Source organism: Elephas maximus, chromosome 5, assembly GCF_024166365.1.
Source record: "Elephas maximus indicus isolate mEleMax1 chromosome 5, mEleMax1 primary haplotype, whole genome shotgun sequence".
Taxonomy (NCBI): domain Eukaryota; kingdom Metazoa; phylum Chordata; class Mammalia; order Proboscidea; family Elephantidae; genus Elephas; species Elephas maximus.
Window position 1 is genome coordinate 152819345 of NC_064823.1, and position 17452 is coordinate 152836796.

The 17452-nt window shown below is 37.3% G+C and overlaps 1 pseudogene; it reads right to left on the reverse strand.

The window, feature by feature from the left end:
• Window positions 1–16048: 16048 nt before the first annotated feature.
• Window positions 16049–16333, reverse strand: LOC126077300 (non-histone chromosomal protein HMG-14-like; annotated as a pseudogene).
• Between the last annotated feature and the right edge of the window lie 1119 nt (window positions 16334–17452).

The window sequence follows — 17452 nt, forward strand, 5'->3', positions numbered from 1 at the left end:
AACTGGACCAAAGAGCAACATCGTGATAAATGGAGAAACGGTTGAAGTTGTCAAGGATTTCATTTTCCTTGGATCCACAATCAACAACCATGAAAGCACCAGTCAAGAAATCAAAAGATGCATTGCATTGGGCAAATCTGCTGCAAAGGACCTCTTTAAAGTGTTGAAGAGCAAAGATGTCACCTTGAAGACTAAGGTGCGCCTGACCCAAGTCATGGTATTTTCAATCGCATCATGTGCATGTGAAAGCTGGACAATGAATAAGGAAGACCAAAGAAGAATTGATGCCTTTGAATTGTGGCGTTGGTGAAGGATATTGAGTATACCATGGACTGCCAAAAGAACGAACAAATCTGTCTGGGAAAAAGTACAACCAGGATGCTTCTTAGAGGCAAGGATGGCAAGACTGCATCTTACATATTTTGGACATGTTGTCAGGAGGGATCAGTCTCTGGAGAAGGACATCATGCTTGGCAGAGTACAGGGTCAGTGGAAAAGAGGTTGATTGACACAGTGGCTGCAACAATGAGCTCAACCATAACAACAATTGTAAGGATGGCGCAGGACCAGGGATTGTTTCGTTCTATTGTGCATAGGGTCGCTATGAGTCAGAACTGACTCGACGGCAGCTAACAACAACAACGACAATGAGATGGTTCATGAATTCATCCTTTTTCTTTATTGTTGGGTAGTATGCCATTGTGTGAATATACCATAATCTGTTTATCCATTTGTCCGTTGATGGGCACCTAGGTTGTTTCCATCTTTTTGCTATTGTGAACAGTGCTAAAATGGACATGGGTGTACATATATCTATTCCTCTGGGGGTTCTTATCTCTCTAGGATATATTCCAGGAGTGGGATTACTGGATCATACGGTGCTTCTATTTCTAGCTTTTTAAGGAAGTGCCAAATCAATTTCCAAAATGATTGAAATATTTTACATCACCACCAGCAGCATATGTGATCGAGTCTCTTCACAACCTGTCCAACATTTATTTGTGGTATCTCTTTGCGGTTTTGATTTGCATTAAAAAAAAAAAAAATTTTTTTTTTTTTAATGGCTAATGCAATTGGTGGGTGGGTTTAATGGCTAATGATTCTGAGCTTTTCCTTATGTATCTGTTAGCCACCTGAATGTCTTCTTTGGTGAAGTGTGTGTTCATATCCTTTGCCCATTTTTTCATTGGGTTATTTGTCTTTTTGTTGTTGAGGTTTTGCAGTATTTTGTAGATTTTAGAGATTAGACCCTGATCAGATTTGTTGCAGCCAAAAGTTTTTCCCAGTCTGTAGATTGTCTTTTTCCTCTTCTGGTGAAGCCTTTCAATGAGCATAAGTGTTTGATTTTTAGGAGATTCCAGATATCTAGTTCCTCTTATGGTATTTGTGCATTGTTAGTTATGGTTCGTATTCTCTTTATGCCATGTATTGGGGCTCCTAGCATTGTCCCTATTTTTTCTTCCATAATATTTTATTTTAGATTTTATATTTAGGCCTTTGATTTGGGTTAGCTTTTACGCATGGTGTGAGGTATGGGTCTTGTTTCATTTTATTTTTGCAGATGGATATACATTATGCCAGCACCATTTGTTAAAAAAAAAAAAAAAAACTTTTTTTTTTTTTAGAGACTGTCTTTTCCTAATTTAATGGACTTTGGGGCTTTGTTAAATATCAGTTGCTCATGTTGTTGTTGTTAGGTGCCGTCAAATCAGTTCTTACTCATAGTGACCCTATGCACAACAGAATGAAACACCACCTGGTCCTGCACCATCCTTACAAGTGATGTTATGCTTGAGTTCATTGTTGTAGCCACGGTGTCAAACCACCTCACTGAGAGTCTTCCTCTTTTCCACTGACCCTGTTGCTTGCCAAGGATGATGTCGTTCTCCAGGGCCTGATCCCCCCTGACAACATGCTCAAAATATGTAAGATGCAGTCTCTCCATCCTTGCTTTTAAGGAGCATTCTGGTTGTACTTCTTCCAATACAGATTTGTTTGTTCTTTTGGCAGTCCATGGTATATTCAATACGCTTTGCCAACACCACAACTCAAAGGTTGCTCATAAAAAAAAAAAAAAAAAGGTGGATAAATTTAAGTCTAGATTCTCGATTCTGTTCCTTTGGTTTACATATCTGTTGCTGTACCAGTACCAGGCTGTTTTGACAACCATGGTGGTATAATAGGTTTTAAAATCAGGTAGTGTAAGGCCTCCCACTTTGTTCTTCTTCAGTAATGCTTTCCTCATCTGGGGTCTCTTCCCTTTCCATATGAAGCTGGTGATTTATTTCTTCAGCTCATTAAAAAATGCCATTGGAATTTGGACCAGCATTGCATTGATCTGTAGATACCTTTGGGTAGAAATGACATTTTCACAATGTTGAGTCTTCCTATCTATGAGCAAGGTATGCCTTTCCACTCACGTAGGTCTCTTTTTTGTGGAAAAAGAGGATGGAAAACTCAATATCATCCTTCAGAACAAGGCCAGGGGCTGACTATGGAGCAGATCATTGATTGCTCATATGCATGTTCGTGTTGAAACTGAAGAAAATTAGAACAAGTCCACAAGAGCCAAAATATGACCTTGAGTATATGCCATGTGAATTTAGAGAACATCTCAAGAAAAGATTTGACACACTGAACACTAATGACTGAAGACCAGAGGAGCTGTGGTATGACATCAAGGATGTCATAGGTGAAAAAACCAAGAGGTCATTAAAAAGAGAGTAAAGAAAAAAAAGACCAAAATGGAAGTCAGAAGAGACTCTGAAAATTGCTCTTGAATGTCAAGCAGTTAGTAAAAGAAATGATAAAACAAAAGAACTGAACAGATTTCAAAGGGGAGCTCGAGAAGACAAAGTAAAATACTACAATGTCATATTAAAGGATGCAGGAAGCATCAAAAGAAGGTGAAAGCAATACACAAAGTCACTATACCAAAAAGAATTGGTGATGTTCAACCATTTCAGGAGGTAGCATATGATTCGGAATTGATGGTACTGAAGGGAGAAATCCAAGCTGCACTGAAGGCATTGGCGAAAAACAAGGCTCTGGAAATTGACAGAATACCAACTGAAATGATTCAAAAAATGAATGCAGTGCTGTAAGTGCTCATTCGTTTATGCCAAGAAATTTGGAAGACACCTACCTGGCCAACTGTCAGGAAGAAATCCATATTTCTACCTATTCCCACGAAAGGTTATCTAACCAAATGTGGAAATTATTGAACAAAATCATTAAAGTCTCACACAACCAAAATTTTGCAGAAGATCATTCAAAAGTGGCTACAGCAGTGTATTGACAGGGAACTGCCAGAAATTCAGGCCAGATTCAGAAGAGGAGGTGGAACCAGGGATATCATTGCTGATGTCAGATGGATCCTGGCTGAAAACAGAGAATAGCAGGACGTTTACCTGTGTTTTATTGACTATGCAAAGGCATTCAACTGTGTGGATCATAGCAAATTATAGATAACATCATGGAGAATGGGAATTCCAGAACACTTAATTGTGCTCATGAGGAACCTGTACATAGATCAAGAGGCAGTTGTTCAGACAGAACAAGGGGGTACTGACTGGTTTAAAGTCAGGAAAGGTGTTCGTCAGAACTTTATCCTTTCACTGTACCTATTCAATCTGAATGCTGACCAAATAGTCTGAGAAGCTGGACTATATGAAGAAGAACGAGGCATCAGGCTTGGAGGAAGACTCATTAATAACCTGCATTATACAGATGACACAACCTTGCTTGCTGAAAGTGAAGAGGACTTGAAGCACTTACTGATGAAGATCAAAGACCACAGCCTTCAGTATGGATTACACCTCAACATATTGTTGTTAGGTGCAGTCGAGTCAGTTCCAACTCATGGCAACCCTATGTACAATAGAACGAAACACTGCCCAGTCCTGAGCCATCCTTACAATCCTTGTTATGCTTGAGCTCATTGTGGCAGCCACTGTGTCAATCCACCTCATTGAGAGTCTTCCTTTCTTCCACTGACCCTGTACTTTGCCAAGCGTGATGTCCTTCTTCAGGGACTGATCCCTCCTGACAACATGTCCAAAGTATGTAAGACACAGTCTCACCATCCTTGCTTCTAAGTTGTACTTCTTCCAAGACAGATTCATTCATTTTTCTGACAGTCCATGGTATATCCAATATTCTTCGCCAACATCACAATTCAAAGGCATCAATTCTTCTTCGGTCTTCCTTATTCATTGTCCAGCTTTCACAAGCATATGATGCAACTGAAAATACCATGACTTGGGTCAGGCACACCTTAGTCTCCAAGGTGACATCTTTGCTCTTCAACACTTTAAAGAGGTCCTTTGCAGCAGATTTACCCAATGCAATACGTCTTTTGATTTCTTGATTGCTGCTTCCATGGCTGTTGCTTGTGGATCCAAGGAAAATGAAATCCTTGACAACTTCAATCTTTTCTCCGTTTATCACGATGTTGCTCATTGGTCCAGTTGTGAGGATTTTTGATTTTCTTTACTTTGAGGTGCAATCCATACTGAAGGCTGTGGTCTTTGATCTTCATTAGTAAGTGCTTCAAGTGCTTTTCACTTTCAGCAAGCAAGGTTGTGTCATCTGCATAACGCAGGTTGTTAATGAGTCTTCCTCCAGTCCTGATGCGCCATTCTTCTTCATATAGTCCAGCTTCTCGGATTATTTGTTCAGCATACAGATTGAATAGGTATGGTGAAAGAGTACAACCGTGGCACACACTTTTCCTGACTTTAAACCAATCAGTATGCCCTTGTTCTGTCCAAACAACTGCCTCTTGATCTATGTAAGAATGGGAATTCTAGAACACTTAATAGTGCTCATGAGGAACCTTTATGTTACTGGTCAGATTTATTCTTAAGTATTTTATCTTCTTGGAGGGTATTTTAAATGGTATTGATTTGATGATTTCCTCTTTGAAGTTCTCTTTTTTTGGTGTAGAGGCAACCAACTGATTTTTGTGTGTTTATGTTGTATCTTGATACTCTGCTGAGCTCTTCTATTAGTTCCAGTAGTTCTTGTGGATTTTGGGGGGTTTTCTGTGTATAAGATCATATTGTATGCATACAGAGGTACTTTTTACCTATTCCTTACCAATTTGGATGCCCTTTATTTCTTTTTCTAGCCTAATTGCTCTGGCTAGGGCTTCCAGCACAATGCTGAGTAAGAGTGGTGATAAAGGGCATCATTGTCTGGTTCCCGTTCTCAAGGGAAATACTTTCATATTGTCTCCATTTAGAATGATGTTGGCTGTTGGTTTTTTATAAATTCCCTTTATTATGTTGAGAAATTTCCCTATTTTGCTGAGAGTTTTTTATCATGAGTGGATGTTGGACTTTGCCAAATGCCTTTTCTGAATCAAGTAATAAGATCATGTGGTTCTTGTCTTCTATTTGTGTGTTGGATGACATTGATTGTTTTTATAATGTTGAACCATCCTCACATACTTGGTGTGAATCCCACTTGGTCATGGTGAATTATTTTTTTGATATGTTATTGAATTCTATTGGCTAGAATTTTGTTGAGGATTTTTGTGTCTAAGTTCATGAGGCAATATGTCTGTAATTTTCTTTTTTTGTGGTGTCTTTACCTGGTTTTGGTATCAGGGTTATACTGGCTTCATAGAATGAGTTTGGGAGTATTCCATCTTTTTCTGTGCTCTGAAATGCCTTCAGTGGTAGTTGGTGTTAGCTCTTCTTTCAAAGTTTGGTGGAGTTCTCCAGCGAAACCGTCAAGGCCAGGGATTTTTTGTTGTTGTTGTTGGGCATTTTTTTATGCCCTTTTCAATCTTTTCTTTTGTTATAGGTTTATTTAGTTGTTCTTCCTCTGTTTTAGTTCGTTTAGATAGGTAGTATGTTCTAGAAATGTGTCCATTTCCTCTAGGTTTTTAATTTGTTAGAGTACAATTTTTCATAGTGTTCTTTTATGGTTCTTTTAATTTCAGTTGAATCTGTTATGATATCTCCCATCTCATTTCTTATTGGGTTTATTTGCTTCCTGTCTTTCGTCAGTTCGGCCAATGGTTTATTGATTTTGTTGATGTTTTCGAAGAACCAGCTTTTGGTCTTATTAAATCTTTCAGTTTGTTTATCTATTCTATATTTCATTTAATTCTGCTCTAATTTTTGTTATTTGCTTTCTTCTGATGCCCAAGTGCTCCTTTTGTTATTCTCTATTTGTTTGAGTTGTAGGGTTTGGCCCTTTCTTCTTTTTGGATGTGTGCATTTATTGGTATAAATTGACTTCTGAGCACTGTTTTTGCTGTGTCCCAAAGGTTCTGGTAGGATGTGTTTTCATTTTCCTTTGATTCTGTGAATTTCTTTATTCCATTCTTAATTTCTTCTCTAACCCGGTAGTTTTTGGGCAATGAATGAAACGTCTTTTTTAACAGTTTAAAATATACATTTCAAAAACAATGAACACTTTAGAGGGAAATCAAATGGGTAAAAGAATAATGTCAGGTAAGCAAAAATTCTACAGTCTTATATATTATGATGAATTTTCCTTCTGAAAGATGTTTCATAGTTATTATTTCTTATTCCACGAGTGTGTTCAAAAAAAGCTGGAGATATACTCTGCTTTTTGTTTTTAGTTGCTGTGCTCTGACTCATGGCAACCTTACATATAATGGAAGGAAACATTGCCTGGTCCTGCGCTATCTTCATGATAGTTGGTAAGTTTGAGTACGTGGTTGCAGCCTTATCTTGTAGCATTATGTTAGACAGTGTTCTGTTGGGATCCATAATGTTTTTATGACCTAACTTTTGGAAGTAGATTGCCAGGCCTTTCTTGCTAATAAGTCCATCTTAATCTGGAAGCTCTACTGAAATCTGTCCACCATGTATGATCCTGATAGTATTTGGAATACCCATGGCATAACTTCCAGCATCATGGCAATATACAAGCCACTGAAGTACAACAAACTGGCAGACAGGAGGTGAATACTCTGTTACTCTTATTGTTGTTAGAGTCATTCATCCATTCATCAAAGAAGTATTCATTAATTACCTACTCTGTACCAGGATCTTTGAAAGTGTTATCTTTTTCTCACACGATTTTCCAGAGTGAGTGTTGTTACCTGTTTTACAAATGATAATAGTGACTCAGAGATTACTTAAATTGCTCAATATGCACACAACTAGCAAATGACAGAGTTAAAATTTGAATGATATCTGGTTCTAGAACAATGTTGGGTTGTTGTGAAGCTAAGTTAGGAATAAAACACATCAGCATACGAATCCTGACTAGGCTAATTACTAATTACATGACCTTCATCAAATTATTTAACGACTTAAGACTTTGTTTCCCTCTTGTTCACATTTGTATCCATTGTTTTCACCCATCAGCTTGTTAAGATCCAAAAATTTACTCAGAATGTGGGACTAGGGCCTGGTAATCTCTTTCCCTGGGCTTTAAGCTTGAGGGGTGAAACGAGGCTCATTGTTACTGACTCCTTAACCAGGGTGAGATATTCCTTAGGGATATGAAAATTAAAAGCATGCAAACATTATAAGATATTAAAACTAAAATAAATTTACTGTACTTTATAATAATAAATAAAACACAAAGACATAATGATCACCCTGTATCCTCATTCTCCAAAACTACTGCTAATATTTTGGTTAACACTTACATATATATACATATATATGTATGTATATGGTGTATATGACATACATTTGCACATTTGGGCTTACAATATAAAGTTTTGGTAAAAACTATGATATGGACATGTTTCCAAGTCCATAATTTTAATGGCTGCATGAGATTAGATACATAATGTTCCACACTTTAACTAGCTTCAAACTGATAAATGTTTCACTGCAAAAAGCATCCTTGTACATTTTCTTACTTATATGTTAGCCATTATGGGAATAAATTCTAGAAATGAGATTTCCGAATCAAAGTGCATGCCTCTTTTATCTGTTACATAGTGCACTGCTCTCCAGAAAAACTATGACTTTCCAGTTTCGGAATGTGTATACCACTTTCTAATCAACACTGAATTTGCATGCTTTAAAAAAAAAAACTTTTGCCAATATATGTGAAAAATGATACCCTTTAAAATTTTTTCATTTCATTGCCATGAGAATGAACATATTTTTAAAATATGCTTTTGTATTTTAGATGTTTTAGATTTGCAGAAAAATTTCAAAGATGGTAGAAAGTTCCCATATACTCCACACCCTAATTTTCACTATTATTAACATCTGACATTAGTATGGTACGTTTGTTATAATTAATAACTTATGATGCATTGCTATTGTCTAAAGTCTATACTTTATTTTTCCTTAGTTTTTCTTAATGCCCTTTTAATGTTCCAGGATCTCATCCAGGACACTACATTACATTTAGTTGTCAGGTCTCCTTAGGTTCCTCTTTGCTGTAACAGGTTCTCAGACTTTCCTTGTTTCTGATGACCTTGACAGCTTTGAGAAAGAGTACCAGGTATTTGTAGAATGTCCTTCAATTGAGATTTGTCTGTTTTCCCCATGATTAGAATGGGGTTATGTGAAAGACCACAGAGCTAAAGTGCCATTTTCATCACATCATATTAAGGACACTTATTATCAACAGAACTTAGCACTGTTGACATTATCTTTGACCACCTGACTGAGGTAGAACTTGTCAAGTTTCTCCACTTTAAAGTTACTCTTGTTTTTTCTACTTTCCATATTCTACCCTTTGGAAAGAAGTTACTATGTGTAGACCACACTTAATGAATAAGGGCTTAAGCTTCACCTCCTTAACGTAAAAACAAGATCTTGAAGAGATAGAATTGCCTAAGGTCAGACATCTAGGAAGATGAAGATTTGGGATATAAATCAATGACTCTGACTTCAATACACATGCTCTTTGTTCTTTTCTATGTAGACCTGTTATCAGAAGATATTTCTTCTACTTTTGTAGACAACTTTTTTTTTGTTTTATCTTCTTCAGTGACAGGAAGTCATTATACAATTCTTTTTCATTATACCAGTACTAGACTGTCTTGATTACTGTAGCTTTGTGTTTTGAGATTAGAAATTGTGAGTCCTCCTACTTTGTTCTTTTTAAGATTGCTTTTTTTTTTTTGGCTATTAGGGGACTCTTGCAGTTCCACATAAATTTTTTTTTCATTCTTGCGTAATGGGTATTTTATTGGTTGTTTTGAGGATCAGTACAGAGATATTATGAACAATCTGTACACAATTCTTAATGTATGTACCAAAAATCTAAAAATCCATGTGTAGTTATAATTCTTTTATAAATTGCAGCTTTAAATTTGGAGGCAAATTTTCCTTAAGAGGTTATCAAGTACCAGTTATCTTCAATTGTTTTGTTTTTAATTTTTACTGTGCTTTAAGTGAAAGTTTACAAATCAAGTCAGACTCTTGTATAAAAACCCATAAACACACTGCTATACACCCCCAATTGCTCTCTTCACGATAAGACAGCACACTCTTTCCCTCCAGTCTCTCTTTTTATGTCCATTCAGCCAGCATCTGACACCCTCCACTCTCTCACCTCCCTTTCAGACAGGAGATGCCAACATAGCCTCATGTGTCTACTTGATTCAAGAAGCTCACCCCTCCCCAGCATCACTTTCTATCACATAGTCCAGCCCAATCCCTGTCTGAAGAGTTGGCTTTAGGAATGGTTCCTATCTTGGGCTAATAGAAGGTCTGGGGACCATGACCTTTGGGGCCCTTCTAGTCTCAGTCAGACCATTAAGTCTGGTCTTTTTATGAGAATTTGGGGTCTGCATCCCACTGTTCTCCTGCTCCCTCTTGGGTTCTCCTTTATGTTCCCTGTCAGGGCAGTCATCGGTTGTAGCCGGGAACCATCTAGTTCTTCTGGTTTCAGGATAATGTAGTCTCTGCTTTATGTGTCCCTTTCTGCCTCTTGGGCTCATAATTACCTTGTGTCATTGGTATTCTTCATTCTCCTTTGCTCCAGGTGGGTTGAGACCAATTGAAGCATCTTAGATGGCCACTTGCTAGTGTTTAAGATCCCAGACACCATTCTCCAAAGTGGGATGCAGAGTGTTTTCTTAATAGATTCTATGATGCCAATTCACTTAGATGTCCCCTGAAACCATGGTCCCCAAACCCCTGGCCCTGCTATGCTGGCCTTCAAAGTATTCAGTTTATTCAGGAAACTGCTTTGCTTTTGGTTTAGTCCAGTTGTGCTGACCTCTCCTGTATTGTGTGTTGTCTTTCCCTTCACCTAAAGTAGTTCTTATCTACTATTTAATTAGTGGAAAACCTCTCCCTCCCTCCCTCCCCCCTCTCATAACCATCAAAGAATATTCTCTTCTCTGTTTAAACTATTTCTCAAGTTCTTATAATAGTGGTCTTATACAATATTTGTCCTTTTGCAACTGACTAATTTCACTCAGCATAATGCCTTCCAGATTCCTCTATGTTGTGAAATGTTTCATGGATTCATCATCGTTCTTTATAGATGCATAATAATCTATTTCGTGAATATACCATAATTTATTTATCCATTTGTCCATTGATGGGCACCTTGGTTGCTTCCATCTTTTTGCTATTGTAAACGGTGCTGCAGTGAACATGGGTGTACATATATCTGTTTGTGTAAAGGCTCTTATTTCTCTAGGATATATTCCAAGGAGTATGATTGCTGGATCATATGGTAGTTCTATTTCTAGTTTTTTAAGGAAGCACCAAATTGATTTCCAAAGTGGTTGTACCACCAGTAGTGTATAAGTGTCCCAGTCTCTCCACCTGTCCAACATTTATTATTTTGTGTTTTTGGATTAAAGCCAGCCTTGTTGGAGTGAGAGGGAATCTCATTGTAGTTTTGATTTGCATTTCTCTAATGGTTAATGATCGTGCGCATTTCCTCATGTATCTGTTAGCTACCTGAATGTCTTCTTTAGTGAAGTGCCTGTTCATATCTTTGCCCATTTTTTAATTGGGTTATTTGTCTTTTTGTGGTTGAGTTTTTATAGTATCATGTAGATTTTAGAGATCAGACAGTGATCAGAAATGTCATAGCTAAAAACTTTTTCCCAGTCTGTAGGTAATCTTTTTACTCTTTTGGTGAAGTCTTTGGATGAGCATAGGTGTTTGATTTTCAGGAATTCCAGGGTTTTTTTCCCCAGTTATCTAGTTTTTCTTCTACATTCTTTACAATGTTTTGTATACTGTTTATGCCATGTATTAGGGCTCCTAGCATTGTCCCTATTTTTTCATCCATGATCTTTATCGTTTTAGATTTTATATTTAGGTCTTTGATCCATTTTGAGTTTGTTTTTGTGCATGTTGTGAGATAAGGGTCTTGTTTCATTTTTTTTTTTTTTTGCAGATGGATATCCAGTTATGCCAGCACATTTGTTAAAGAGACTGTCTTTTCCCCATTTAACTGACTTTGGGGCTTTGTCAAATATAGCTGCGCTTATGTAGATGGATTTATGTCTGGATTCTTAATTCTGTTCCATTGGTCTATGTATCTGTTGTTGTACCAATACCAGGCTTCCTCTCCTGTTTCTCTTTTGTCAGTTTGGCCAATGTTTTTTTAATTTAGTTAATGTTTTCAAAGAACCAGCTTTTGGTCTTCTTAACTCGTTCAATTGTTTTTCTGTTTTCTATTTCATTTAATTCTGCTCTAATTTTTATTATTTGCTTTCTTCTGGTGTCTGAGTGTTTCTTTTGTTGCTCTCTTTCTATTTTTTCAAGTTGTAGGGATAATTCTTTGATTTTGGCCCTTTCTTCTTTCTGTATGTGTGCATTTATTGAAATAAATTGACCTCTGAGTACTGCTTTCGCTGTGTCCCAAAGGTTCTGATAGGAAGTGTTTTCATTCTCATTGGATTCTCTGAATTTCTTTATTCCACCCTTAATGTCTTTTATAACCCATTTTTTTTTTTTTTGAGCAGGGTATTGTTCAGTTTCCAAGTGTTTCATTTCTTTTCCCTGCTTTTTCTGTTATTGATTTCTACTTTTATGACCTTATAGTCAGAGAAGATGCTTTGTAATATTTCCATGCTTTGGATTCTGCTAAGGCTTGCTTTATGACCTAATATGTTGTCTATTCTAGAGACTGTTCCACATGCACTAGAAAAGACAGTATACGTGGCTATTGTTGGGTGGAGTGTTCTGTACAGGTCTATAATGTCAAGTTGGTTAATTGTGGCATTTAGATCTTCCGTGTCTTTACTGAGCTTCTTTCTGGATGTCCTGTCCTTCACTGAAAGTGGTGTGTTGAAGTCTGCTACTATAATTGCAGAACTATCTCCCTTTTCAATGCTGTTAGAGTTTGTTTTATGTACTGTGTTTTATGTACCATGCAGCATAAGTATTTAATATGGTTATATCCTCCTGGTATATTGTCCATTTAATAATTATATAGTGTCCTTCCTTCTCCTTTGTGGTGGATTTAACTTTAAAGTCTATTTTTTCAGAAATTAATATTGCCACTCCTGCTCTTTTTGATTGTTGTTTGCTTGTTATATTTTTTTCTGTCCTTTGAGTTTTAGTTTTTTGGTAAGTCTAAGTCTAAGGTGTGTCTCTTATAGGCAGCGTATAGAAGGATCGTGTTTTTTTAATCCATTCTGTCAGTTTTTGTCTCTTTATTGGTGTATTTAGTTCAGTTACATTCAGCGTAGTTATGGATAGGTATGAGTTTTGTGCTGTCATTTTGATGCCTTTTTTTTGTGTGTTGTTGACAGTTTCTTTTTCCCACTTAATTTTTTGTGCTGAGCAGTTTATCTTTTTATATTGTCTTTTCCTTTTATCTGTTGTTGTTGATTTTGTTTCTATTGAGTCTCTATTTTTTCCTTGTATTTTATTTTCATGAGTAGGATAGTTAGTCTCCTTTTTGGCTACCTGAATATTCACCCATATATTTCTAAGTTTAAAACTAACTTTTATTTCTTTATATCGCCTTGTCTTCCTTTCCATTTGAAGATCTATGACTACATTTCTTAGTCCCTCTTTGTTATTTTAATGTAGTCTTCTTTTACATAATGACATAGCTGTTTCCCTGTTTTGAGTTTTTTAACCTTGATTTATTTTTACGGTTTCCCTGTCTGGATTAACATCTGATTGCCCTGTCCAGTGTTCTAGCCTTGGGTTGAAACCTGATTATTATTGATTTTCTAACCAAAGAACTCCCTTTAGTATTTCTTGTAGTTTTGGTTTTTATGAATTCCCTAAACTTCTGTTTATCTGGAAATGTCCTAATTTCACCTTCATATTTGAGAGACAGTTTTGCTGGATATATGATTCTTGGCTGGCATTTTTTTTTCCTTCAATGCTTTATATAAGTCATCCCATTGCCTTCTTGCCTGCATGGTTTCTGCTGAGTAGTCTGAGCTTATTCTTATTGGATCTCCTTTGTAGGTGACTTTTAGTTTATCCCTAGCTGCTCTTAAAATTCTCTCTTTATCTTTGGCTTTGACAAGTTTGATTATAATATATCTTGGTGACTTTCTTTTAAAATCTGCCTTCTGTGGAGTTCGATGAACATTTTGGACAGATACCTTCTCATCTTTCATGATATCAGGGAAGTTTTCTGCCAACAAATCTTCAACAATTTTCTCTGTATTTTCTGTTATCCCTCCTTGGTCTGGTACTCCAATCACTCCTAGGTTATTTCTCTTGATAGAGTCCCACATGATTTTTAAGGTTTCTTCATTTTTTTTTTTAATTCTTTTATCTGATTTTTCTCCAAATATATTGGTGTCAAGTGCTTTATCTTCAAGGTCACTAATTCTGCTTCCACTTGCTCGATTCTGCTCCTCTGACTTTTTGTTGAGTTGTCTAATTCTGTAATTTTTTTTTAATCTTCTGAATTTCTGATTGCTGTCTCTCTATGGATTCTTGCAGCATATTAAATTTTCCTCATGTTCTTGAATAACCTTTTTAATTTCTTTAACTGTTTTATCTGTGTGTTCCTTGGCTTGTTCTGCATATTGCCTGATTGCCTTCCTGATGTCTTGAAAAGTACTATATATTAATCTTTTGTATTATGCATCCAGTAATCCTAGGAAGGCACCTTCATCTAGAAGACCCTTTGATTCCCTGTTTTGAGAACTTGTTGAAGCGATCGTGGTCTGTTTCTTTATGTAGTTTGATATTGACTGTTGTCTCTGAGCCATCTATAAGTTATTGTATTAGTTTATTTTATGTTTGCTTACTGTATCCTAGTTTCTTCCTTTGTTTTGTTTTGATTTGCCCAGATGGGTTGCTTGAGTGACCTAGCTTGATTATTTTCTCCTTTTAGCTCTGAAGTCCTTTCACCAGATGGCTAGAGCTGTTATCAGGTATATGAGCTTAGGAGTTCATTCACTTTTCTTGTGTGGATTCAGCTCAGGTGTCCAGGTAGCTGGTCATCAAGTGTGTGATATAGTCTCTGTTGTACAGTCTCAGAGGGACAGGGTGCTTAGTGTAAGTACCAGTATATGATTGCAGCAGGGGGTCACACTCTGAACAAGAAATGGGGGCTGAGAACCATCCCGAGTGACTCTGAGGAAAGCGTGGCCCTGTTCCCTAGAGCATACAGGCGGGTGGGTTCTGTAGCCAGACCACGGTCTCCCAATGGTTTTGGTTGTAAGGGCTAGGAGGTACCAGTTATCCTTGGACCCCTGAAGTGGGTGACTGTGTGACCTGAATGGAGCTGCCAGTCCTGAGGCCCCTGATGTAGGTGGGTGCAGACGCCGTTTAATAGGCAAAGTGTTGTCAAGCGTCAAACACCCACCTCTCCAATGCACAGCTTAAACAGTTGCAGTCTGCCAGCAGGGGCATATTCTCCTGAAATAGGCCCACACAGATCCATGCAGAGGGGAAAGGTATTCAAAGTCCACAGACTTTTTATGTGTGGACAGGAGCTGCTTGTGTCCTGAGCTCCCCCGGTTAGTGGAACCGCAAATTATCTTTTCCCCATCATGTGAATTTATTCCTTCTCCAAAGCCAGGAGCTTGGCTCAGGAAGCTCAAATGGGCCTATCTCAGGCCCAGGGAAATCAACAGACACTGAAGCTGTCTTGGGGGAGGGGTGCTAGGTAAAATATACACAAGTACTTAGCTTTTGCTGAGAGCGCCATTCTTCCCCAGTTCCACAAGTGTGAGTAGGCTGTGCGGCTGGCTGCTTCTCCCTGGGGAAACTGCAGCTGAACACTACTACTGGCTCACTGCAGCTGCTCCCAGGAATAGTGCCTGAGGAATCCCAGTGACTCAAGTCCGGTAACTCCTCTCTGCTTCTGAATAGTCTCTCTTTCTTTCTCCCCCTGTGCTCAGTCTGTTTTCTAACTTTGCCTTTGATGTTCAGGGATCCTAGCTTGTCATAAATATAATTGTTTCACTTGATTTTTCAGGTCTTTGTTTTAAGAGGGATAGCTGGAAGCATCTGGGTATTCCGCCATCTTGATTCAGCCTTGCGATCTACTCTATCTTCAATTGTTGATAAGCTGTTACATTATATATATATATTTATATGTTACATTATAAGTACCACTAATTCACAATTCAGCATCACACACACTACACAGTCAAATGCTTAACCTTCACAGCACATAACAAAGTTATTAGGAAAACTGGATCACCACAAACAAAAGTGTTGCAGAACGTACAGTGATAAGGGAGAGCCATGATCAGAGAGCAGTTTTCTTTAGGAAACAATTCTACTAAAAAACAACATGTAAATAGAAGTAATTAAAAATGTTCAAGACATATAAATGCATGACTTTGACTCCAAACTGCCATTAAGTGTGCTTTGTATTTTGGGATATAAAAATTGCCCTCCCACCTATGGAATGTTATGTTGACACCCAAGACAGTCAAAACCTCCCACAATTCAACATCCCACTATTTTCTGGTTGTACCAAAAAGTAAACAGCCTGTAAATAATTTCACCTCTTAAAAAAAGGTATTTACTCTTAAAAAAAATGGGACGAAGTGGGATTTCCTCCTTCTTAAAAATGTTTCTAGAGCTACTGAAAAGCTTGCGTTTACAAAATAGTTGATAAAAATATTCCTCTGGATTGTACAAGAAGGGAGATACAGGAACCACTGATAAGACATAGTAGACAAACATTAATCAGACTTGGCTTATTTCTCTCCTGTTTCATCAGAGGCTGGACTCTCCTCATTTCTGCAGGTAAATTTTAGTTTCTTGGTTGGCCACTTCAGCGTGTTTTCCTTTTGCTCCTCTTTTCCCTTTTGTTTGCACTTTTATGTCTGAAGACTTATTCTTTCCTGAGGCCTTTTCTGGCTTCGTGTCCATTTTTGCAGGAGCACGTTTCACTGACAACCCACCGATCTTCTCTTCGGCTCCTCCTTCACCACCCCTTTGGCTGAGCTGACCTTCCTCTTGGGCATCTTGGTGGGGAGGAAGTGTGCCAGGTGCCTACAGGCTGCAGCGCGCCAAGAGCCTTCGCAAAACTGGGCAGCCTTCCATTTAAATTTGAGGATTGGCTTTCCCATTTCTGTAAGGAGGCTGTTGACATTTTTGATGGGTTTGGCATTCAATCTACAGATTGCTTTAGGTAGCATTGACTTCTTAACAATATTAAGTCTTCTGATCCATGAGCATGAAAAATCCTTCCATTTGTTTAGATATTCTTTAATTTTTTTCAGCAATATTTTATAGATTTCAGTGTACAAGTCTTTCACCTCCCTGGTTAAATTTATTTGTAGGTATTTTATTCTTTTAGATGCTATGGTAAATGGATTTTTCTTAAAAAAAAAATTTTTTTTCCAGATTGCTCATTGCTATGTGTAAAATCTTGATTGAGTTTTGCATGTTCACCACGTATCCTTCAGCTTTTCTGAATTAATTTCTTAGCTCTAATAGCTTTCTTGTGGATTCTTTGGAATGTTCTATATTTCTATATGCAGAATTATGTCATCTGTGAAAATGGGTAGTTTTAATTTTTTATTCCTGATTTGGATAACTTTTGTTCCTTTTTCTTGCCTAATTGTTCTGCATAGAACTTCTAGCACAATACTGAATAGCAGTGGTGACAGCTGGCATTGTTGTCTTGTTCCTTAGGGGAAAGCTCTGTTTTCTCCACTGAGTCTGATGTTAGCTGTGGGTTTTTCATAAGTTCCTTTTATTATATTGAGGAATTACCCTTCTATTCTTGGTTTATTAAATGTTTTTATCATGAAAAGTGTTGGATTTTTGTCAAAAGCCTTTTCTGCATTGACTGAGATGATCATGTGGTTCTTTTTCTTTTTCCTGTTAATGTAGTGCATTGTACTGATTGGCTTTCTAACGTTGAATCATTTTCACACTGCTAGAATAGATCCCACATGGTCATTCTGTATTGTTCACTTACTGTTTCAACTATTTGTGGTAAAGTTGGCAGAGTTATTTCCCTCAACAAGCGATATATGCCTTATAAATTGTGAAAAAATTAGTTAAACCTATTCTTTTATATTAAAAAAAAAAAGGAGCCTTTGGTGTGGTAATCCCCTTAGGCCCATAGGCTCCTA